The 23,320-nt window shown below is 43.1% G+C and overlaps 1 pseudogene; it reads right to left on the bottom strand.

The window, feature by feature from the left end:
• Positions 1-8,393: 8,393 nt before the first annotated feature.
• The window catches only part of LOC112668537 (MARCKS-related protein-like), a 29,533-nt pseudogene continuing 14,606 nt past the window's right edge, over positions 8,394-23,320 (bottom strand).

The raw sequence follows: 23,320 nt of genomic DNA, 5'->3' as shown, positions 1-23,320 counted from the left end.
TCCCTGCAGGGAGCCTGCTTCTCCCTCTTCCTGTGTCTCTGCCTCTCTGTGTGTATGTGTGTGTATGTGTATGTGTGTGTGTGTGTGCCTCATGAATAAATAAATAAAATCCTTAAAAAAAGAAAGCCTAGTATTTCTGTCACTGTCACTGTATATTTCTATCACTGTATATTAATATGTAGTATTTCTATCACTATATATAGAAACTCAGAGGCTTAAAACAACATCTATTAGCTCAGAGTTCTACAGGTCAGAAGTCCAGCTGTGTTCTTGTCCACAGAATTTCATTACTTGTCCTTGTTGAACTGAGATCTCCATCTTTAAGCAAGAAACAGATCAAATCTGTCTTGTGTTTCAAATCTCTGACTTCTCTGTCTCTAACTTTAGATTTAAAGGGCTCATGTGATTAGGTCAAGACCCCTCAGAGATTCTATCCTTATTAAAATCAACTGTTCATAGTACAGAAGTGAATCACAGGGATGAAATCTACCATATTCGCAACCTCTGGGTTATACAGGAAGTGTGCATGCACCACCAGTGTGTGGAGAATCTTGGCGACCAATCTGGAGCTCTGCCTTCATATAGCATGTATAATTCTGTATATTTTGGAAAAGATGGAATTTAACTATTTTCCATACATACATATGGTCTCTCCCCTCATTCTGTGCCTAGAGAGTCCCAGGGGAAGCAGATAGTAACTTGTGTGAACACCCAACACATTCAAATGCTCCTTTTAATTCTAATGTTTATCTTTTTAAAAAAAATATTTATTTATTTGAGAGAGTACACACGCATGCACATGAGAGAGCATGAGCAGGGTGAGGTGCAGAGGGAGAAGCAGACTCCCCACAAGCCCGACTCGGGGCTCAACCCTGGGACTCCGGGACCATGACCTGAGCTGAAGGCAGATGCCCAAACGACTGAGCCACCCAGGCGCCCTCTAATGTTTATCTTTTAAGGAAATATGGCAAAAATGAGCTGTAAAAGAGGAAGAAGTTGGCTAGAGACTATGGGAAGAACGGGTGCTCTGGGGCAGAATGGAAGGAGATTGACACTGGAGGCAGCCACAGGTTGGGGGAAATGAAAACTTAATCAAGAGTCTGAAACCAGGGGGTCCCTGGGTGGATCAGCGGTTTAGTGCCTGCCTTTGGCCCAAGGTGTGATTCTGGAGTCCCGGGATCGAGTCCTACATCGGGCTCCCTGCATGGAGCCTGCTTCTCTCTCTGCCTGTGTCTCTCTGCCTCTCTCTTTCTCTCTCTGTCTCTCATGAATAAATAAATAAAATCTAAAAAAAAAAGAGTCTGAAACCATGGGGCACTTGGGTGGCTCATTCGGTTAAACATCAGCTTCAGCTCAGGTCATGATCCCAGAGTTGTAGGACTGCCCCTCAGTTGGCCTCTGAGCTCAGCATGCAGTCTGCTGGAGATTCTCTCTCCCTCCCCCTCTGCTCCTGCCCCCGCTCCCTGTGCTTTCCCATGCTCTCTCTCTCAAAAAATACATAAAATCTTATTTTGAGATAAAGAGTGGAGGTGAATAGGGGAAAGGGTCAGGGGAGAGAGGGAGAAGCAGCCTCCCTGCTGAGCAGGAGGCCCCATGCAGAGCTCCATTCCAGGACACTGAGATCCATGATAGCTAACAAAAGTGGAAACATCACAGATGTCCATCAATGGGTGAAAGGATAAAAAAAAAAAGGTAGATCTGCAGAATGCATTATTATTCAGCATTATTGAAAACATTATGCTAAGTGAAATAAGTCAGAAACAAAAAAATACGTATTAATTTCATTTTCATGAAATATCTAGAATAGGCAAATCCATATAGACAGTAAGGTTAATAATGGTTGCCAGGTAATGGAGAAAGTAGGGAGGAGGGATTAAAATTGGGATTGACTGCTAACTGGTATAGGTTTTCTTGGGGAGGCTGGGTGGTAGGCAGGAAGTTCTAGAATTAGACAGTGATGATGGTTATATGACATAGTAAATATACTGAATACCACCGAATTGGACACATTAAATGGTAAATTTAACAGTATGTGAACTATACCTCAATAATAATAAATATACTTTAAAAAATAGGCTACAGTGGGGCATGGGTGGCTTAGTTGGTTAGGTATCTGACTTTTGATTTTGGCTCAGGTTGTGGTCTCAGGGTTGTGGGCATGGAGCCTGATTAGGATTCTCTCTCTCCTTCTGCTTCTGCTCACTCCCTACCCTCTCCTTCTAATGAAAAAGAAGAAGAAGAAAAAGCAACAGAGGTACTTCCAGATTCATAAATCACAACCTGAAATGAGGAGATGAAATGTTTCCCCACTCAGAGGGAATATGTCAACTGTAAAAATGAAACTTTTTCCTTCTTTAGGGGTAGAAGCAAATAACAAATGCTGTTTCTCTCAAAGTGTCGGCTGGTCTCGTCGTAAGGAAAGGAAAGTCATCTAGTTTGGTCTCCAAACCAGGTGTCAGAAATTTTTCTTTCTCTCTCTCCACTGAATGGACTGATTTCAAACCTCTATTGCTCATGAATTACTTAATTGCCCTCTGCGAAAAGCCTAAAAGCTGGTGGGTCAAGGAAATGTACTCTGGGACACTCTCAGTTGGATGTTATGCCAAAGAAGCTGTAATGGCGATGGGGGTGGTGGCGGAGGGGGCTTTCTTTTCCTTTTTTGCCAATGTGGTAAATCTCAGCGTTTTGGAAAAGCATTTTGTGATAGCTCAGGTGAGGATGAGCTTCTCTCTTCCTGACACATTTATACTCCTCTTTGCCTAGATAACTACTTCTCATGTCTACCTTAGATATCAGCTCCTTTAGGCCCCTCCCTGAACGCCTATGACATACAAGGAGCTTGGAGGACGTATTTGATATTTCAGATTGCCCAAAACAAGAGAAGAATCCTGAATTTTCTATTTTTGCATGGGAAATGATTTCACACTTAGCAGCTTAAGGGGATTCATGTTTATCACCTTATAGTTTCCATGGGTCAGCAGTCTGAACTGCATGTTTTGCTCAGAGGTTCATAAGGCCGCAGTCATGTGTGTTGACTAGGCTATCTGCTAATCTAAAGCCTGGGGTCCTTTTCCAAACTCATTTAGGCTAGCAGAATTTGCTTCCTTGCAGGAGTAGGACAGAGGACCTTGGCTCCTAGTGCTTTCCCCTCTCCATAGGCACTTCATAACCTGCTGGTTAGTTTCTCCAAGGCCAGAAGAAAGCATCTCTACGGTTCAGAGGTTCTGATTTTAAGGAAGGCCTCGCTCCTTTATAAAAGGGCTCACTTGATTAGGTCAGGCCCACCCAGCATATTCTCCCTTTTGAGTGACTATTATGGACAGATTAGGGACCTTACTTACTTCTGAAAAATCCTTTCATCTTTGCCATATAACATAATCCCAGGAGCGATGTCACATCATATTCACAGGCTCTGCCCATACTTAAGGGGAGATCATTATAGAGCGTGTGTGTGGATCAGGGGCAGGAACTTGGGGACCATTCTGCAATTCAGTATATTTTGGACCCTTGAATTTTACTTTAAGGGACCACCCTTCCCCTATCAGTTCATGAGCTTTGGGTGGGGCTGACCCAAATTCCCACCATTCCCTAAATGATTGTATAGAAAATTCAACAATGAGCTGTTCTTTGTCCAATACTAGGCACATCATATATTATTTTATTCTCCGTAATTCTGTTTTTAGGTTTATAACCTTGCTCCATACTAGAATACAAGTATCATGAAAGGGGGGACCTTACAGATCTTGTTCAATTTTCTGTCCTCTGAACCTAGATGGTTTTTGGTATATATTAGGGGGTAATTGGATCTAAAGATACATATATATATATACATATATATATTTGGTATGTATTAGGGAACATTTGTTAAACGGGCTTTCTCCATTTTCATATGAGAAAGGAAGCTTGACGAAGCAATAGGATTGTCCTTGAATAACACAGCTTGTAAATGTCTTCAAGGTGGAGAGAATGTCTTCAAAACAAGGAAAAATAGTAACCACTTCTGTAACAATATGTGCCAGGCACAGGCCTCACTGCATCTTCAAAACCACTCTAAGGTGCATTTAGCAGGGAGGTGATAGCGATTTATGGCGCATTTCCCAGTTCCGTGCACTCAGACCTCTCAGGCTCACGAGGCTCTGCAAGCCTCCTGGCCCTCAGAATCCGCACTTGCCTCTGCACTGCACGCGAAGGAAACTGTTACATGGCATCTCGTGAATTTTAGGGGCCCGCTCATTCTCTTTCAGCCCAGCAGGCCGAGAGAACCGGTAGACTATATTCCCTAACTTCGAAACAAAATAAGCCCTCCTGGAGCCTCAAGATGGGGGAGGGCGTGGGGCCCCACCCGGAAGTGAACCTCATGCCTCCACAGTTGATTGGCGAGGACCCGGTCACGTGACCCGACGCAACGGGCGGAAGTGGGCGGGACCATCCTTTGAACTGGGAAGTACAAAGCCGGCTGTGGTTAGTCCTCCTGAGGCGATCCTCCTCGGGAGACCGTTGGCCCGCATGGTGGGACCGTTGGCGCCGAGGGAGCTCGGGCGTTCCTGGCTACGAATGGGGAGAAGTTCCTTTGGGTAAGTAAAAAATGTGAGGAGCAAAGAAGCTTTTTGTTCTTCCTAAGTCTGCTGCGTTGTTTGACGAGCAATTGCTGTTCCTTTCGTTTTTACCTTCATTTTGCCGGTTGGTTTTACTTTCGTGTTGTTTCGATGTGTCGGTCAAAATGGAGCTCGACAGCCCTCTAGAACTCAGTACCCCTTTCTCTAGAAACGACGACGATTCTGTTCTTTTTCCCTCTCCTCCCCTGGCTTCCCACCTCAAGAATTAAGCTCTTCAAGGGCCCGGGTTTTGTTAAAAGCGTGAACCATGTAATTTCTAAATTTCAAAGAGTTTCCTAAAACAGTCTTAAAATTTGAGTTCGTATTGTGGAGTATTCGCTTAAGTAACAAAAGTTCAAAATAGCAAAAATAAAGAACTTGAAAGGAACAGAAAGGAATTGTTTGTAGATATTTGGACAAGGCCTAAAAACAGGTATTTTAATAATGTATGAAATATTGTAAGGGAGAATGAAACATAGGGGAGGTTTTAAGTAGACTGAACCATATAGAGAAATTAAAACCCGAAAATCTTGAGATATTTTTCTTCTTAATATCACAGAAAATAAGGACGCCTGCGTGGCTCAGCGATTGAGCGTCTGCCTTCGGCTCAGGGCATGATCCTGGTTCGGGGATCGAGTCCTGCATCGGGCTCCCTGCATGGAGCCTGCTTCTCCCTCTATGTCTCCTGTGTGTCTCATTAATAAAACCTTTAAGTGTATATATATATTAAATATGTATATTTGATAAATATATATCCTATATTTAGATATAACTATCACAGATACTAATTTTAAAGGAGGAAATGCCTTGCTATAGAAGTAATTGGTTTTTTTAAAAAAACTTTTCTTTGAAAATGATTTATTTTAAAAGATTGAGCATCTCAGCGATTGAGCGTCTGCCTTCGGCTCAGGGCGTGATCCTGGTTCGGGGATCGAGTCCTGCATTGGGCTCCCAGCAGGGAAGCTGCTTCTCTCTCTATGTCTCCTGTGTCTCTCATGAATAAATACGTTAATAAAGCCTTTAAATATATATATTAAATATATGTGTTTAATAAATGTATGCTATATAAATATATATATCACATACGAATTTTATTTTTTTTAAATAACCGCTTCTTTTTTTTTTAAAAAAGATTTTACTTATTTATTCATGAGACACACAGAGAGAGGCAGAGACATAGGCAGAGGGAGAAGCAGGCTCCATGCAGGGAGCATGACGTGAGACTCGACCCCAGGATCACGCCCTGGGCGGAAGGCGGCACTAAACCGCTGAGCCACCCGGGCTGCCCCCAGATACTAATTTTAAAGGAGGAAATGCCTAGCTATAGAAGTGATTGCTTTTTTTTTTTTTTTTAAACTTTTTCTTTGAAAATGATTTCTTTAAAAGATTGAGCATCTCAGCAATTGAGCGTCTGCCTTCGGCTCAGGGCGTGATCCTGGTTTAGGAATCCAGTCCCGCATTGGGCTCCCAGCAGGGAAGCTGCTTCTCCCTTTATGTCTCCTGTATGTCTCCTGAAAATATATTAGTAAAGCTTTTAAATATATATATGTATATTGAATATGTATATTTGATAAATATATATCATGTATTTAGATATATATATATTACAGATACTAATTTTAAAGGAGGAAATGCCTTGCTATAGAAGTGATTGTTTTTTTTTAAATTTTTAAACTTTTTCTTTGAAAATGATTTCTTTTAAAAGATTGAGCATCTCAGCGATTGAGCGTCTGCCTTCGGCTCTGGGCATGATCCTGGTTCGGGGATCCAGTCCTGCATCGGGCTCCCAGCAGGGAAGCTGCTTCTCCCTCTATGTCTCCTGTAGGTCTCCTGAATAAATACATTAATAAAGCTTTTAAATATATATATGTATATTGAATATGTATATTTGATAAATATATACCATATATATATATAGCACGGATACTAATTTTAAAGGAGGAAATGCCTTGCTATAGAAGTGATTGCTTTTTTAAAAATTTTTAAACTTTTTCTTTGAAAATGATTTCTTTTAAAAGATTGAGCATCTCAGCAATTGAGCATCTGCCTTCGGCTCAGGGCATGATCCTGGTTTGGAAATTGAGTCCTGCATCAGGCTCCCAGCAGGGAACCTATTTTTCCCTCTATGTCTCTTGTGTCTCTTATGAATGATTACATTAATAAAGCCTTTAAATAAATAGATATATATATTAAAATATATATATCACACATACTAATTTTATTTTACTTTTTAAAAAAGATTTTATTTATTCATTCATGAGAAACACAGAGAGAGAGAGAGGCAGAGACACAGGCAGAGGGAGAAGCAGGCTCCATGTAGGGAGCAGGATGTGGGACTCCATCCCGGGTCTCCAGGATCACGCCCTGGACCGAAGGCGGCGCTAAACCGCTGAGCCACCCGGGCTGCCCCCAGATACTAATTTTAAAGGAAATGCCTTGCTGTAGAAGTGATTGCTTTTTAAAAAAATTGTAAGCTTTTTCTTTGAAAATAATTTCTTTTAAAAGATTTTATGTATTCGTGAGAGACACAGAGAGAGAAGCAGAGACATAGGCAGAGGGAGAAGCAGGCTCCCTCTGGGGATCCCGATGCAGGACTCGATCCCAGGACCCCCAGGATCATGCCCTGAGCCAAAGGCAGATGCTGAACCACTGAGCCACCCAGGTGCCCCGCAAATACAATTTTCTTTACGTGACAAATAGGAATATATTTTGTTTTTATTCGTAATTTCCAGTTTAACTGCTTCGTGATCAGAGAGGGTTGTTTGTAATATTTTTTTTTGTGAAATTTGTTGTTTCCTTGCAACTTAATCTATGATCAGTTTTTGTGAATATGCCATGCAGAATTGAAAAGTAATGTTCTGTGTGATGAGTTTAGAGCTTTACATATATTCATAAGTTCTACCGTGTTGCTTATGCTGTTCAGGTGTTCTTTTTTCTTATTTTTTTGTCCACTTGATTTGATTTGTAGTGAGCAGAATATTCTTACTGTGTTTCTGTTCCTGTCTCCTTGCAACTTCTGTAGTTTTTGCTTTTTTGTTTTTGTTTTTGTTTTGTTTTTTTTTTTGCATTACTAAAGGGACGACATTTATTCCTTTTCCAAATGTTACAGTAAAACTAGGTGGAAGAGAATGGTTTTAGCAGAGGAAAAAAAAAGTACAAATCTGGGGTTTGGCCATTAAAAGTTATTTACAACAATGGGAGGGGGGAAAAAGACAACAAAAAGTTGTTTCACATTACAGACCTCCCCCCCCACCCCAAAGCCTAATACTTGCTTACCAAGTCAAAAAAGCGACACAGTCTATTCACAAGCTGGAGGTTTGAACTTGAGTAAGACATTTATAAAAACCTGGACAGGGGCAGTGTCCTCCCTAGCCCAGGTGCCACTAGGCACAGCACAAGAGACTAAAAACTCAACAGAGGGGAAGGCTGGACACTCGGGGTTGGGAGTGTAGGCACCCCACATCTGGCTCAGGGATTTGGGGAGTAAACAAAACTTACTTGGAAAAGAACTGGGGAAGAAAACCAGCAATTGCCTTCTGCAGGGGTAGGGGCAGGAGAGGTAGGGCCAGGGGCAGGAGCATATTTCACATCACTAACCTAACTCGGGAAACTGCAAGGGACCATCTTCAGCTGGCCTTAAGAGGAAGGCCAGATGGATGATGGGAGAATCCACAGGAGGGAAAAGGAGAGGGAATGTGGCTGGGAGGGGGCAACAGCCCCTTCCTTTCTGGGCCACAGGATGGCAGCCAGGGCACCAGGTCCAGGGAGTGACCTCCACAAGGACAGCACAGTTTTTACAGCTTAGAGATCACCCACCTGCCCCCACCCAGCTACTCATTCTGCTCGCCGGCAGGTGTAGGGCCACTCTCCGGCCTCGAGGGAATGGACAGCTCTGCAGCCTGGAGCTCTGCCTCTTCTTCTGTGTCTCCTCCCTTGGAGGCAGCACTAGCCTCTGCCCCCTTGGCCTGGGGCTCCTGGCTCTCAGGGGTGGCGGCAGCCTTCCCTACCTGGGCTGTGCCTTCCTCGCTGCAGGCTCCGATCTCACCCTGCTCCTGCTCTTCCTCTGTGGGTGAGGAGGCAGAGGAATCACCCCCACCCTCCTTCCGATTTCTCTTGAAGGACAGACCACTCAATTTGAAAGGCTTCTTGAAAGAGAATTTCTTCTTCTTCTTGGGGGTCTCCTTGGCGGGGGCATCCCCCTTGACCTCAGCGCCCTGGCTAGGGGGTGCTGGCTCTATGGCATCGCCAATGGCCCCGGCTGCCTCCTCTGTTTCGTTCCTGGGGGGGCGACTCCTCTTCACCTTTGGGGGATAAGTCTCCATTGCTTTTCATGTGGCCATTCTCCTGTCCGTTGGCCTTAGCAGGCGAAGTACCTGCTGCCTCCTCGGGGGTCACGTAGCCCCGGGGAGCCTTGGAGCTCTGGCTGCCCGTGATGGGGGGGGGTCTGCTGGGGGCGCCCGGGGTGCCCCAGGCTCACGCAACAGGGGATAGTTCGGCCGGGCTGGCCTGGCCAGTGGAGGGGTGGGGCTCGCGCCTGAGGGGGAGGGGTATGGGGGGGAACCGAGCTGCACCCCCTCTCGGCGCCCGACCCGCTAGCTATGCCCACCACCGCTCCGCACCAGAATCACAACTTCTGTAGTTTTTTACTTCATTAAAGATGTTGGCATTATTATTTGGTAATAAATACTCTTTTATTATTATTAATTATTTTGGGGGACGCCTGGGTGGCTCAGCAGTTAAGCATTTTCCTTCAGCTCAGTGTGTGATCCCGGGATTCTAAGATTGAGTCCCACATCAGGCTCCCCCCAGGGAGCCTGCGTCTCCCTCTGCCTATGTCTCTGCCTCTCTGTGTCTCTCATGAATAAATAAAATCTTAAAAAAATATATTTTTAGAGAGAGAGTGGGAAGGGGGAGGGGCTGAAGGGGAGAGAGAGTAGCCCAACACCCGGCACTATCTCCAAATGCTGAGATCATGACCTGAGCTAAAATCAGAAGTCAGATGCTTAACCGATGTGCTACTGAGGTAATAAATATTCTTAAATGTTGTATGATCATTCTGCATAGTGGCCTTTAATACAAAATTGTCCTTTTGTCTTGACTATTTGCTTTGAGACTTAAATTTTACTTTGCTGATACCAGGGTATCTGCTCTTTTTCTGTTTCCATTTTTCTATTTCCATTATTCCTGTTTCCATTCATCCAGTATGCCTTTGTCCCATCCTTTATTCTTTTTTTTTAAGATATTATTTATTTGGGATGTTATTTATTTGGGACGCCTGGGTAGCTCAGTGGTTGAGCGCCTGCCTTCGGCCCAAGGTGTGATCCTGGAGTCCCAGGATTGAGTCCCCACATTGGGTGCCCTGCATGGGGCCTACTTCTTTCTCTGCCTGTGTCTCTGCCTCTCTCTCCCTGTGTATCTCATGAATAAGTAAAATCTTGTGAAAAAAAGATTTTATTTATTTTTTTGAGAGAGAGAGCAAGCGACCATGAGAAGGGGGAGGGAAAGAGGTAGGGATAGAGGGAAAAGCAGACTCCCCACTGAGCAGGGAGACCCAGGACCCAGGACCATGACCTGAGCCCAAGGCTGACTTTTAATCGACTGAGCCACTCAGGTGCCCCATGACCTGTCCTTTATAATTTAGCATTTTTGAATCACTGTTGGAGGTGTGTGTCTCTTATATACAAGAGAATTGGGGGATGCCTGGGTGGTTCAGTGGTTAAGCATCTCCTTTCGGCTCAGCACGTGATCCTGGGGTCCCAGGATTGAGTCCCACATTGGGCTCCCTGCATGGAGCCTGCTTTTTTCCTCTGCCTATGTCTCTGCCTGGCTTTCTCTCTCTCTCTCTCTCTCTCTCTCTCTCTCACGAATGAATAAAGTCTTTTAAACGAGGTTTGGGTTTTGCTGTGTGTGAAATTGAAAATTGTTTGCTTTTACTAATCAAGGAAAGCCCATTTCCATTTATTTTTTTGGTATACATGTTTATTTTACATTTTGTCAATATTTTAAATTATGTATATTTTATTTGCTATGTTTATAAGATGTGTATCATTTGCTCTTTAGCATACACATGTATTTTAGGTATGTAGTAGGAGAGTTTGCATATTTGTTTTAGTGGTTATCTTAGTATTTATACCTTTTATTTCAAAAAAGTTTTTTTAAGTGATTTCAATAAATCAATATTCAATACCCAATATTGGGACGTGAATATTGGGATACCCAATATTGGTCCCATCATTGAGATCAATGATGATTGATCATCATTTCACATCATTTCACCAATATTGGGCTTGAACTCAAGACCCTTAGATCAAGAGTTGCATGCTCTTCTGACTGAGACAGCCAGGCACTCAGGTATTTATGTTTTTTATGATAGTCACAGAGAGAGAGAGAGAGAGAGAGGCAGAGACACAGGCAGAGGGAGAAGCAGGCTCCATGCACCGGGAGCCCGATGTGGGATTCGATCCCGGGTCTCCAGGATCGCGCCCTGGGCCAAAGGCAGGCGCCAAACCGTTGCACCACCCAGGGATCCCCTATTTATATGTTTTTAAATACTCATAGTCTCTTTTTATTGTTTAGGGTCTGGTTTGTAATTTTTTTTATTAGTATCGTAACTTTCACCTATTCCCTACTCTGTTTTGCTCTTTCATTTTCCTTTATCCCATTTATTGGTTGCATTGCTTTTGCTTTTTGCTTTGTCAAAACGTACATTTATACATGAGTCTTTCACTCTTTGTCCCAAATTTGTTTTGTTCTTTATATCATCTGTCCTTCCATCCACTTATCTATATACCAAAATGCTCTACCGTCAGTCATTTTGCCAAAGTTATTCATAGGTGTCTCTTGGTTGGAGGAAGCTTATCTTCCAAGGACAGCAGTTGGCAAACTTTTTCTCTAGCAGGCCAGATAATGAGTATTATTAGGTTTTGTGCATCATATGGTCTCTGCCACACTACTCAGCTCTGTTACTGTAGCCTGAAAGCTACTATAGACAGTAAACAAAGGAGTGTAGCTGTGTTCCCATAAAACTGTATCTGTAAACACTGAAATTTGACTTGATTATAGTTTTCACAGGTAAAAGAAAGGGAAAAATAATTTTCACAGGTTGTGAAATATTGTTACTCTTTTGGTTTTCTTTTAGCTATTTGAAAATGCAAAACAAACAAACAGTTCTTAGCTCAGTCCCCATACAAAAATGGGAGAGGTTGGATGTGGTCCCGGAGAATAATTTGCCAGCACTTGTTCTAGTAGATTCCTCAAAAAGGGCTCATGGGTACAGAATTCCCTAAGCTGTTGTATGTTGAAAAGTATGTGTGTGTTAATAGCCTTGATACTAGAAGGCAGCTTTGTCGGATATAAAATCCTTGGTTCATGCTTCATTGATTGTTTATAAATGCTGTTCCATTTTTGCCCTGCTTTAGATATTGTTTTTTGTTTTGTTTTGTTTTGATTATATTGTTTCTGAATGTCTGATACCAGTCCAGTTCTCTCGCCTTTACATAGTACTTGATCTTTTTGCCTGGAGGTCTTTACAGTTTTAACTTTATCTTTGAAATCTAATAGACGAAAGACTGTATCTTGCAGTTGATGGTGCATTTTATTTTATTTTTTGGATTTCACTTATTTATTGAGAGTGAGCATGAGAGAGAGTGCGAGCGTGCCGTGCAAGCAGGGAGGAGGGGTCAGAGGGCAGAAGGAGAGAGAGAAGCAGAATCCCCACTGATCAGGGAGCCGGATGAGGGGCTCAATTCAGGGACCCAGGGATCATGACCTGAACTGAAGGTAGATGCTCAACTGACTGAGCGACCCAGGAGTCCTTGATTGTGCATTTTTAGTGGATAGGTAGACAAAGGTCTTTTTCTATTTCTGGAAGATTTTCTTGGATTATAATTTGTCCTATTGATCATCATTTCACTGGGACTGCAATAATATCATTCCTTCTTTGCTTGGCTTCTGTTCCATTATCTTCTCTTCCTCATCTTACTTTCCTATCACATTTTCATTGTATTGTTTGTTTTCCTGCTCCCTTAATATTTTCAATGCCCCCTTATTACATTTTACTAAGGCCTGTTCTCACTTGGGCACTTGTAATTTCTTCTTTTTTTTTAAGATTTTATTTGTTTATTCATGAGAGACACACAGAGAGAGAGAATGAGAGAGAGAGGGAGGGAGGGAGAGAGAGGTAGACACAGGCAGAGGAAGAAGCAGGCCCCATGTAGGAAGCCCAGAGTCCCGGGGATCACGCCCTGACCCAAAGGCAGGTGCTAAACCACTGAGCCACCCAGGCATCCCGTAATTTATTCTTCAATTGTAAAATGACTTTGTTTTTTCTTCCTTTTTTTTTCCTGAGTTCAATCACCTCTTTTTTTTAAGATTTTATTTATTTATTCATGAGAGACAGAGGGAGGGGCAGAGACATAGGCAGAGGGAGAAGCAGGCTCCATGCAGGGAGCCCAATGCAGGACTTGATCCCAGAATCCCGGGATCACGCCCCAAGCCAAAGACAGACCGCTGAGCCACCCAGGCATTCCCAATCACTTCTTTTAATTTCTTCCTGTATTTTGTTTATTTCTGTTTTTCCCTTTTGAATTTCTGATCCAAGGTATTTTTTTGTCACCACCTTTCCATTTGTGTCTATTTAATTCCATTTGGAGTATTGTCTTGTATCAGTATTTTTAAAATATTTTATTTGTATATTAATTTTTTTATAATTTATTTATGATAGTCACACAGAGAGAGAGAGAGAGAGAGAGGCAGAGACACAGGCAGAGGGAGAAGCAGGCTCAGAAGCAGGCTCCATGCACCGGGAGCCCGACGTGGGATTCGATCCCGGGTCTCCAGGATCGCGCCCTGGGCTAAAGGCAGGCGCTAAACCACTGCGCCACCCAGGGATCCCTTATTTGTATATTATAGTGAGAGAGCACAGGAGCGAGGGAGGGACAAAGGGAGAGTGAGCTGAGCAGGGAGCCTGACATGGTGCTCAATCCCAGGTCCCTAATATTGTGACCTGAGCCTAAGGCAGATACTTGACTGACTGAGCCACCCAGGTGCCCTGATATTTTTTTGTTTCATGATTGCTTTTCTGGGGTTGGGGTTAGTTACCTCAGTTGATATGTATTACATTTTTAAAAGAATTTATTTATTTATTCATGAGAGATACAGAGAAAGAGAGAAAGAGAGAGAGAGGCAGAGACACAGGCAGAGGCAGAAGCAGAGTCCATGCAGGGAGCCCCAACGTGGGACTCTATCCCGGGTCTCCAGGATCACACCCCAGGCTGCAGGCAGCGCTAAACCGCTGTGCCACTGGGGCTGCCCTGTTTTTACCCTTTATCTCTCTTAGAAGCTATGAGTTTTGGAGACTGATCCTTCAAATTGCATGTCCTTAAGTCCTCTCTCTCTCATATGTGTTCAGATACTTGGGGTTTTTTTTAAGTAATTTTCATACTGAGGATGGATTTATGCTTCATCCCAGTCTTTTTGGATCCATATTAGGCCCGGTTGCTATTTCCTCTCTTTTCTCCTTGCTTGGTTTTTATGTAGACTTGTTTTTTCCTTCTCACCCTTTTTTTGTTTTTTGGAGGAAACATTGGGAGATGGAGGCCTCAGTGGCCTTGGTTATGTTCAGCTAACTTAGAAGGCCCTAAAAATGGCTGCACTTTGAAAGGAGGGGCTTCTTTTATGTTATGGGAGAGGGGACATGGTTAAAACACAATTTGTATTTTTACACAGACCACCACTAACATGCTGCCAAGGTCAAAAAGACTTTATTTCAATTTATGGGAAGTCACACCACTATATCTGAGAAATCTTGAGAAACCTACAAAGATATTTGATGACTTCATGGAATCTTTTAAAACTCAAGCTATTTGTCTACATTTGCCTCAGTCTTTTGGATACTGCCAGAAACTTTACTTTGGGGTTATGACAGTATGAGTAATCCATGCTGTTGAGTCATGTTCAATTAATGTAATTATAAAAGTTAGACTGAAGGTTTTTTTTTCCCCCAAACTCCTGGTAATGTCAAATGATAAACAACTCACCTGACGTGTCAATCATTTGAAAAAGTTTCTCCAGTCATTTTAGTCCTACTGGGAACAATAGAGATAAAAAAAATGCCTGTACTTGGTCGCCTGGGGGTGCTCAGTAATTGGACTCATGATCTCAGCTCAGGTCTTGATCTCAGGGTCGTGAGTTCAAGCTCCATGTTGGGCTCCATGCTGGGCATGGGCCCTGCTTTAAAAAATGCCTGTACTCTATGTGAGTGGAATAGAATATTATCAATTAAGATGTTTGCTATTCTAGGTAGTAAATAACATGTTACTGTCATCAAATACCAAGTCAAATAAATAATAATTCCCTAATGATTGTGGCTCTAATGGTTCAGTGATGTTTATAACATGATTTGCTCCTCCTCAAATCACCTAGATTACAAATTCCAAGGAAGCAGTAGAGTTAATGTACAATCTGTAATTTACATTCTGTTATACTTAAAACAATTTTTTTTAAGATTTTATTTATTTATTCATGGGAGAGACAGAGAGAGAGGCAGAGACACAGGCAGAGGGAGAAGCAGGCTCCATGCAGGGAACCCGACATGGGACTTGATCCTGGGTCTCCAGGATCACACCCTGGACTGAAGGTGGCGCTAAACCACTGAGCCACCCGGGCTGCCTTCTATTATACTTTAAAGGAATATTCTGAGCTATGTTTTGCAAAAGTAAGACCTAGCTGACAATGGCATGTCTTTAAAGTTCTATATCTGATAGATCCCTAAAATAGGAATAAAGTAAGTCAAGAGTCACTCACCCACAAGTTACTTACTAAGAATTTGCCCTTTAGGAAGTTGCATTAACTCTTCCTTGCCTAATTTATGATATACGCAACACTCCTCTTTCAAATCTTATTCAACCTAGGCAAATTTCCACCACCTTCAAGTTTCAGACACTTGATCTCTACTGTACTCCATTTATGCATAAGCAATCTCACACCTTAAATGTTATTATCACTTGGAAATGGTCTATCTTGGGGCGCCTGGGTGGCTCAGCGGTTAAGCATCTGCCTTCAGCTCAGGTCATGATCTCAAGAGTCCTGCAATTGAGTCCTAAGTCAGACTCCCTGCTCAGCAAGGAACCTGCTTCTCTCTCTCTCTTTGTCCCCCGCCCCAGATGATCATGCTCTCTCTCTCTCTCTCAAATACATAAATAAAATCTTTTAAAAAGAAGAAATGGGGATCCCTGGGTGGCGCAGCGGTTTGGCGCCTGACTTTGGCCCAGGGCGCGATCCTGGAGACCCGGGATTGAATCCCACATCAGGCTCCCGGTGCATGGAGCCTGCTTCTCCCTCTGCCTATGTCTCTGCCTCTCTCTCTCTCTCTCTCTCTCTGTGACTATCATAAATAAGTTAAAAAAAAATTTAAAAAAAAGAAGAAGAAATGGTCCATCTTCAGTTTCTCAGACTGTAATATCCAGAGTTCCTGCTACCTTACTCAAAATGAATATATACAAGGCCTTGGACTTCCAGTGATATCCCATCCCTTTGCTATTCTCTCAGACCACTGCTTAGTTCAGATTTCATTTGCCACCTAAATCAGCCTGGACCCCTGAATTGGCTGTTTCAGCCATGTCTCTGCTGCTATTCCAAGATCCCTTGCCTCTTTGACCTATAACTTTATTGTATTGTATTTTTTTTTAAGTAAGCTCAACACTCTGCATGGGATTCGAACTCACGACCCCCAGATCAAGAGTTGCATGCTCTACTGACTGAGCCAGCCAGGCACCCCTTGACCTGTAGTTTTAGTTGTGCAATTCTCTACTGTGGTTATCCCCAGAGAGATTTATCCTGACATACACCCCCCCAAAACTGGCTTTGCCATTAACTCCAATGCCCAATGTCAGCTGAACTCTTTTGTGTCTTTGTGTACGCCCTCTTTTGTTCTACTGCACTTTCTCTTCCACACCCCCCACTCTTCTCAAGCCTCCTCACTAACTTTTACAACCTATCTCACTATTGTGTTGTACTCCTGCTTCAATCAGAGTGTGCTGTTCATCAGTTCTTTGACAATCTGTCTGCTTTCCCTTCCTCAAGCTTTCTCTCTTGCTGCTCCCTCAGCCTGCATTCATTACCCTTATCATCTTTGCAAAAGGCTATAAACCTTTCCAGATCCAGCTGATGCTCCCTTTAGGAAGCCCAGTCAGGACTCCTCACTCAAAAACCTTTCCATTTGTCTAACACTTTGTTTATACTTCTCATATGGCATTTCTGTTATTGGAGCTTATAGTTGATCATTGTGTTTGCCGTAGGTACATTATCTTCAACAGGGCTCTGAGCCCTTTGAGGGCAATGATAATCATCTGTTTTTTTTTCTTTGTATCCTTAGCATCTCCTTTAAGGCATAACATATGCTAGATACTTATTAATAAAGAGGAAGAATAGCAGATCATGGTCATATTAAAAGCTAACGCATTAGTCCAGCTAACAAATGATGGTGACTTGGCCATGGGGAATAGTGGGGGGTATCTACAGCATTCAGGTAATTCTAAAGTGTATCTCCATATTGATGAGCACAGAGCTTTCAGCAAAATTAAAGAAAAATACTATTTAACGTGACCTACAGGGGTGCCTGGCTGGCTCAGTTGGAGGGCATGAGAGTCTTGATCTTAGGGTTGTGAGTTTGAGCCCCACATTGGGTGTGGAGATCTCTCTCTCTCTCTCTCTCTCTCTCTCTCTCTCTCTCTCACACACACACACACACACACACACACACACAAACTAATGACCTATAAAACCCCACATGTTCTGAATCTTTTATATCCCATCTTTTATTGTGCTTTCCTCTTGTTAATGTCCCTTATGGCTATATTGGTTTGTTTGTAGGGCTTCATTCATTCATTCAGTATTTATTTAGTACCCACTCTGTCTCAAACATTTTAAGTATTGGGGTTATACTTGTCAAATAGGACATACAAAGCCTCTGCTCTAATGGCAGTTTCCATTTTAGTTGGGGGAGACACAAAACAGGACAGTAATAGACTAATAATAAGTAAATCAGTAAATAATTTCTAATTATAAGTGCTGTGAAGAAAATGAAGCAGTGGCATGTGTTAGAAAGTGATGGCGTGGAAGGCAATGCTAGCCAGCTAAGGTTGTCAGGGAAGGTATCTTTGCTGGGATGACATCGTAGCTGAGACCTGAGTGGCAGGACAGAACCAGCCCTGAGGAGATGGGGGGACGTGTTTTACAGACAAAAGGATGAATGTGTGCAATGGCTCTGAGGCTAAAATCAGCTTGCTTTGGACCTTCCGCGTGCTAACTACTCTTCTTTGGCTTGTGACATTATGATAAAGATGTACTCTCAAAAGATGTGATGTGAGGGTTGGGCAGTAGGCAAATAACAGGAGCACAAACAAACACGTTTATTTCAGGTAACAATAAATGCCATAAAAAATGGGATGATGTGAAGTAGGACGCAAAGGGTGGGTATCAGTATTCACCTTCCACAAATGAAGGAAGCACAACTCAGAAAAGCCAAATTTTCATGGATCATGCTTAAGAGGTGTCACTCTTTGGAGCTGGGTCTTTCTGACCTACCTAATGCTCTGTGCACTTAACATGGCAGCACTGGCCTCTCTGATCTCATACAAAAAAGATCCCCAACTTCAGGTGATTTGACCTCAGATTTTTTTGACTTTACAGTGGTGAGAAAGTGATATGCATTCAGGAAAAATCGTACTTGGAATTTTGAATTTGGATCTTTTCCTGGTCTAGCGGTATGCGGTCTGATCTCCTCTCATGATTCTGGGCCGGGGTACTGAGCCACAGCTCCGAGTCGGCCACACAGTTACAAGGGTCAACAATGCATACACTGACAACTGTCCTGTCCCTAGACAGCCTTTCTGCTTTTCACTTTCAGTACAATATTCAATCAATTGCATGAGATAGTCAGCACTTATTATAAAGTAGGCTTTGTGATAGATGATTTTGCCCAACCGCAGGCTCATGTAAGTGTTCTGAGCACATTTAAGGTAGGCTAGGCTAAGCCATGATGTCCATAGGTTGCATGTCTTAAGTGCATTTTTGTCTTACGATATTTCAACTTAAGATGGAACCCCATTGTAAGTTGAGAAAAATCTGTAGTCATATATTTTTTTTTTGAGAGGGAGAGAGGGGTAGAGAATGAAAGAGAGAGAGGAGGGGCAGAAGGAGAGGGAGAGGGAGAGGGTATCTTCAGCAGGCTACACTCTGCAGGGTTCAGTCTCACACCCCTGAGATCATGACCTGAGCTGAAATGAAGAGTTTGATGCTTAACCAAATAAGCCACCCAGATGCCCCTGTAGTCATCACACACCCCTGTAGTCCTCTTTTTGAATCACTCCTTTCACATTGATCCGTATCTTTCCTGTAGCTCTTTCTACTTTAAAAAAAAAAAGATTGGGAGAGCACACAAACAAGGGAGAAGAGAGAAGCAGGCTCCCAGCCCAGCAAGGGATCCCAACCCTGGAATCATGCCTTGAGCTAAAGGCAGACACTAACTGACTGAGCCACCCAGGTGCCCCATTCTTTTCACTTTTTAAAAATTTTTTGGTGCTGCCTGGGTGGCTCAATGGTTTGGCGCCGCCTTCAGCCCAGGGCATGATCCTGGAGACCCGGGATTGAGTCCCATGTCTGGCTCCCCTGTCTCTGCCTCTCTCTCTCTCTCTCTCTCTCTCTCTCTCATAAATAAATAAATAATTTTAAAAAATACCTATATGATCACCACTATCAGTATCCTTCCAAAGAAGTAATCATTGTTACAAGTTTAACGTTAATCATTCTAGAATATCTCTTATGTGGTGAAATACTCAGAAAATGTGTTATTTTGTGTGCATGATTTTCTCAAAAATGGTATTATATTCTCTGAATATTCTGGAACTTGTTTTTTTCATTTAGCATGTCTGGGTGTGGGGTATATGCATATGTATCCATTCCTGTACTGGTGAATGTTTCAGTTACTGACACTTTTTAGCTAATATACTGATGTTATATATTTGTTGTGTAGGCATGCTAGAATTTCTCTAGGTTAGAAACTGAGAAGTCCCTTATTGTTACTATATATTGTTATGGTTTGGAATTGGCTTACCTCTGTATACTAGACTATAAACTGCTTGGTTATAGCCACCTTTGTATACCCAGGGCCTAGCACAGAGCCTGGGACAGGTACTTCATAGGCTGAGACGAATGAAAGGAAAGTCCTTAATTGTATGTCTTTATGCTGTTCCCTCTGCAGGCTTCTTCTTCTTTTTTTTTTTTTTAAGATTTTGTTTATTTATTAGAGAAACAGGCAGAGATACAGGCAGAGGGAGAAGCAGGCTCCAGGCAGGGAGCCTGACATGGGACTCGATCCCGGGTCTCCAGGATCACACCCTGGGCTGAAGGCAGGCGCTAAACCACTGAGCCACCGGGGCTGCCCCCTTTTTTTTTTTTTAAGATTTTATTTATTTATTAGAGACCCACAGAGAGAGGCAGGCTTCTTTTATAAGCCTTCCCTACATGCACATGAATCTACTGACAACCTTGAGCCAGGCCAGAGACCGGAAGCCCCTTTTCATGTTCTCCCACTAGTCTTTCTACCTTTTATTTCCTTTATCCTCTTTTCTTCCTTTTTGCTTCCTCCTCTACCTAGATCCTTAGCTCTTTCTACCTACCTCTGCCTTCTCCACTTGCTTTTTTCCTGGGTTGGGAGTTGCTGAAACCGAACAAGTGAACCTTAATCAAAATATCCATGCGTTTTGACAGATCCACCTTTAGAAACCTGCCTGATATCACAGTGGTACACGTGGTCCTATTTTTGTATTGCCCGAATATTTCAAGATAGATTTGGATAATTTCCATCACACATGCCAAGGTGCCCCCCCATTGTGCTCACATTCTATGAAGATCATTCCATTTATTGCCTCCATCATAGGGACATGAGTCATAAAAATAATGAGAGAGATGAGTAGGGAGCAGTATATTCACAATAATAATAGCACTAATTCCACTCCAGAGAAGAACAATCCAAGAAAGAATTTTTCCTTCCCACATAGGTTGTTTATAGTCTAAGGAGTTCAGCTGTCTGAATAGCAAGCACAAAAGACAACTAGAATTACATAGTCGTGCTTTTTATCCACGTTCTCTAGCAGCTTCGTAAACCTGCACTCACCTGAGGCCCTACAGCAGTAGGCAGACTATGGCCCACAGGCCAAATCTATCCCACTGTCTGGTTTTGTAAATAAAATTTTATTACAAAGCCAAACACCCATTTGTTTATAGAATTTTCTATGGCTGCTTTCTTGATACAATGGCAGGCAGGGTTGAGTTGTTGGAACAGACATGGCCTTATGGCTCACAAAGCCTAAACTATTTACTTTCTGGCCCTTTACACATGCAGTTTGCTGACCCCTGCCCTATAGGAAAGAGCAAAAGACAGTGATGATTCAGTAACTGCTCCAACAAGGCATGGGAGCCAACACACTTCCTTCTGTCATCGTTGAGCCACGCAGCTGTTCCATCTAGCTACAGCCCTCCTTCCCCTCACCCATCCGCCTGCCTTTAATCCTTTATCCGAATCACACTGCCAGAATCATTTCTGGAAAATACTGGGTGGTGTTGGTTCCTTTTGGCTAGAACTCTGTATCATTTCCAGGACCCTCTGTAATCACACCTTTATTCAAACTGCCTCAGGTGGGTTAAATCTCATTGTTCAGGCAGGTTAAATCTGAATGTGCCCTCCTCACAGGCAGCGATGTGCTGGCTCTTGTAAGTCTGCCCATGCTGCTTTTTTAGAATGTCCTTCTTTTTTTTTTTTTTAAAGGTTTAATTTGTTTATTCATGAGAGACACAGAGAGAGAGAGAGGGGCAGAGACACAGGCAGAGGGAGACCAGGCTCCATGCAGGGAGCCCGACGTGGGACTCAATCCTGGGTTTCCAGGATCACGCCCTGGGCTGAAGTCGGCACCAAACCGCTGAGCCACCGGGCTGCCCTCTTAGAATGTCCTTCGTAACTCTCTAGATGACATAACGAAATCTTACCCATTCTCTAAGTCCACCTCCAGAATTCCACTTCTCTAGGACCAGTTTTAGCAGCCCAGCTAAGATTTCGATCAAATCTGAGGACCATTCTTCCATTCTTGCAACATATGGCTTGTGGTAGCCTTATAGATGCCTATCAGTTTTTGTTGTCGGTGGTGGGTGACTGGCTGGCTGAGTTGGTGGAGCATGTGACTCTTGATCTGGGGGTCATGAGTTGGAGTCTCATGGTTGGGAGTAGAGATTACTTTAGGCTTTTATTTCTCAACTGGTCCACAGGATCGGGGCTGGTCGAGCACAGGGCCACCTGGGGGGAGGGGGGGCACCTCACTTCCCTCTGCTCCCACCTCTTGGCCTCTCTTCCACTGGGGTAGCCACTGCTCCTGCTCAGATGTCTTCATGCACATCCTGCAGTCCAGGTACTCAGGGGAGTCCCAGCTGTGCTACTGTTAACTTGTGCTTGCTGGCCAGGAAGGTGGGGAAGCTGACACGCTTGCACTTGAGCAGCCATATGAGGTAGTGGGTGCAGCAGTTGGAGCATCAGCTGTGTATCATTCATCTGCTGCATGGACACTTCTTGAGCTCCTTGCACCCCCGGGTTGCTTTTGGGGGGAGATGGGCATCCATCCACAGGGTGTCAGACTCCCCAGATGGATCACTCAGGGAGTGCGGCCCCACATAGCTGCAAGTCACCACAGGGTCCTGCAGCAGCCCACTCTGTGTTGCAACTTGATACAAAATTTAACATTCTATCTTTGCTATCACTGCTCTAAACAAATGGAAGAAAAGTGTCTATTTTCACTTGGGGATATTTCAGGGACAATAACTAGGTAGTATTTTTCTAAAAAAGCAGAACACATTGTGAGAAAAAAAAGTTTTTCTTGTCAGCCTAGTAACTTCCTCCTTCTTCTAGAAAAATTCATTTCCCCAGTCCATACGTAAGTCAGAATTGCTAAGAAGAAAAATGCCACTTTAATGAGAAGGAAATCGAATGAGCCTCGAACATTAACATTTTCAGAATTAGATGGATAGTAAAGAACATCAGTCCAATTGAGTACATTTTTAGGAAATCATGATTTCCTAGGTCTAAATATGACCAGAATATCTTGAAAAACAAATTGGTACATAAATGTGCTGTCAGGAAGATTCTATTTTCTCCTCACTTCCACAGCACTGCTTCTTAAGCCCAAGTTGAATATTTCACTATGGCAACATGAAGTAAATTACTCAGCCTCGGATTGATGTGGGAAAATTCTAAGTGGGAAAATTCTAACGTATATATATGCTACAGTAAACAAAGACCTCACTATGAGTGCTCAAGAGCAAGATCTTTTGTTGATTGTTGTTTCTGGTTCCTGTGGAATAGTCCTCTCTCAGCTCAAGGCTGCTCCCACCTCTCTACAAACCTCTACACTGACCTTTCTCTGGTTTGAGTGTGCCCTACGTATTGCATACTAAACATTTATTTGTGATTTATCTGAAATGCAAATCTAACTGAGTGACGATCCTGCATTTTATCTGGGACCTCTACCCTAAACGGCTCACTCAGTCATGTTCCTGTGGCTGGAAGTGGATAGCGAGGTGCACAGCCCCTCCCCTCCAGCCAGGCACCTGGAAAGACCTGCTAGGGGCTAGATCCTTCCCCCTGGGCATCATCTCCCTTTGCTAAGTCACATCCATACTGT

The sequence above is a fragment of the Canis lupus genome, chromosome X, assembly GCF_003254725.2.
Source record: "Canis lupus dingo isolate Sandy chromosome X, ASM325472v2, whole genome shotgun sequence".
Classification (NCBI taxonomy): Eukaryota; Metazoa; Chordata; class Mammalia; order Carnivora; family Canidae; genus Canis; species Canis lupus.
Note: the sequence above shows the minus strand (reverse complement) of the source record. Positions and strands in the feature narration are given on the sequence as shown.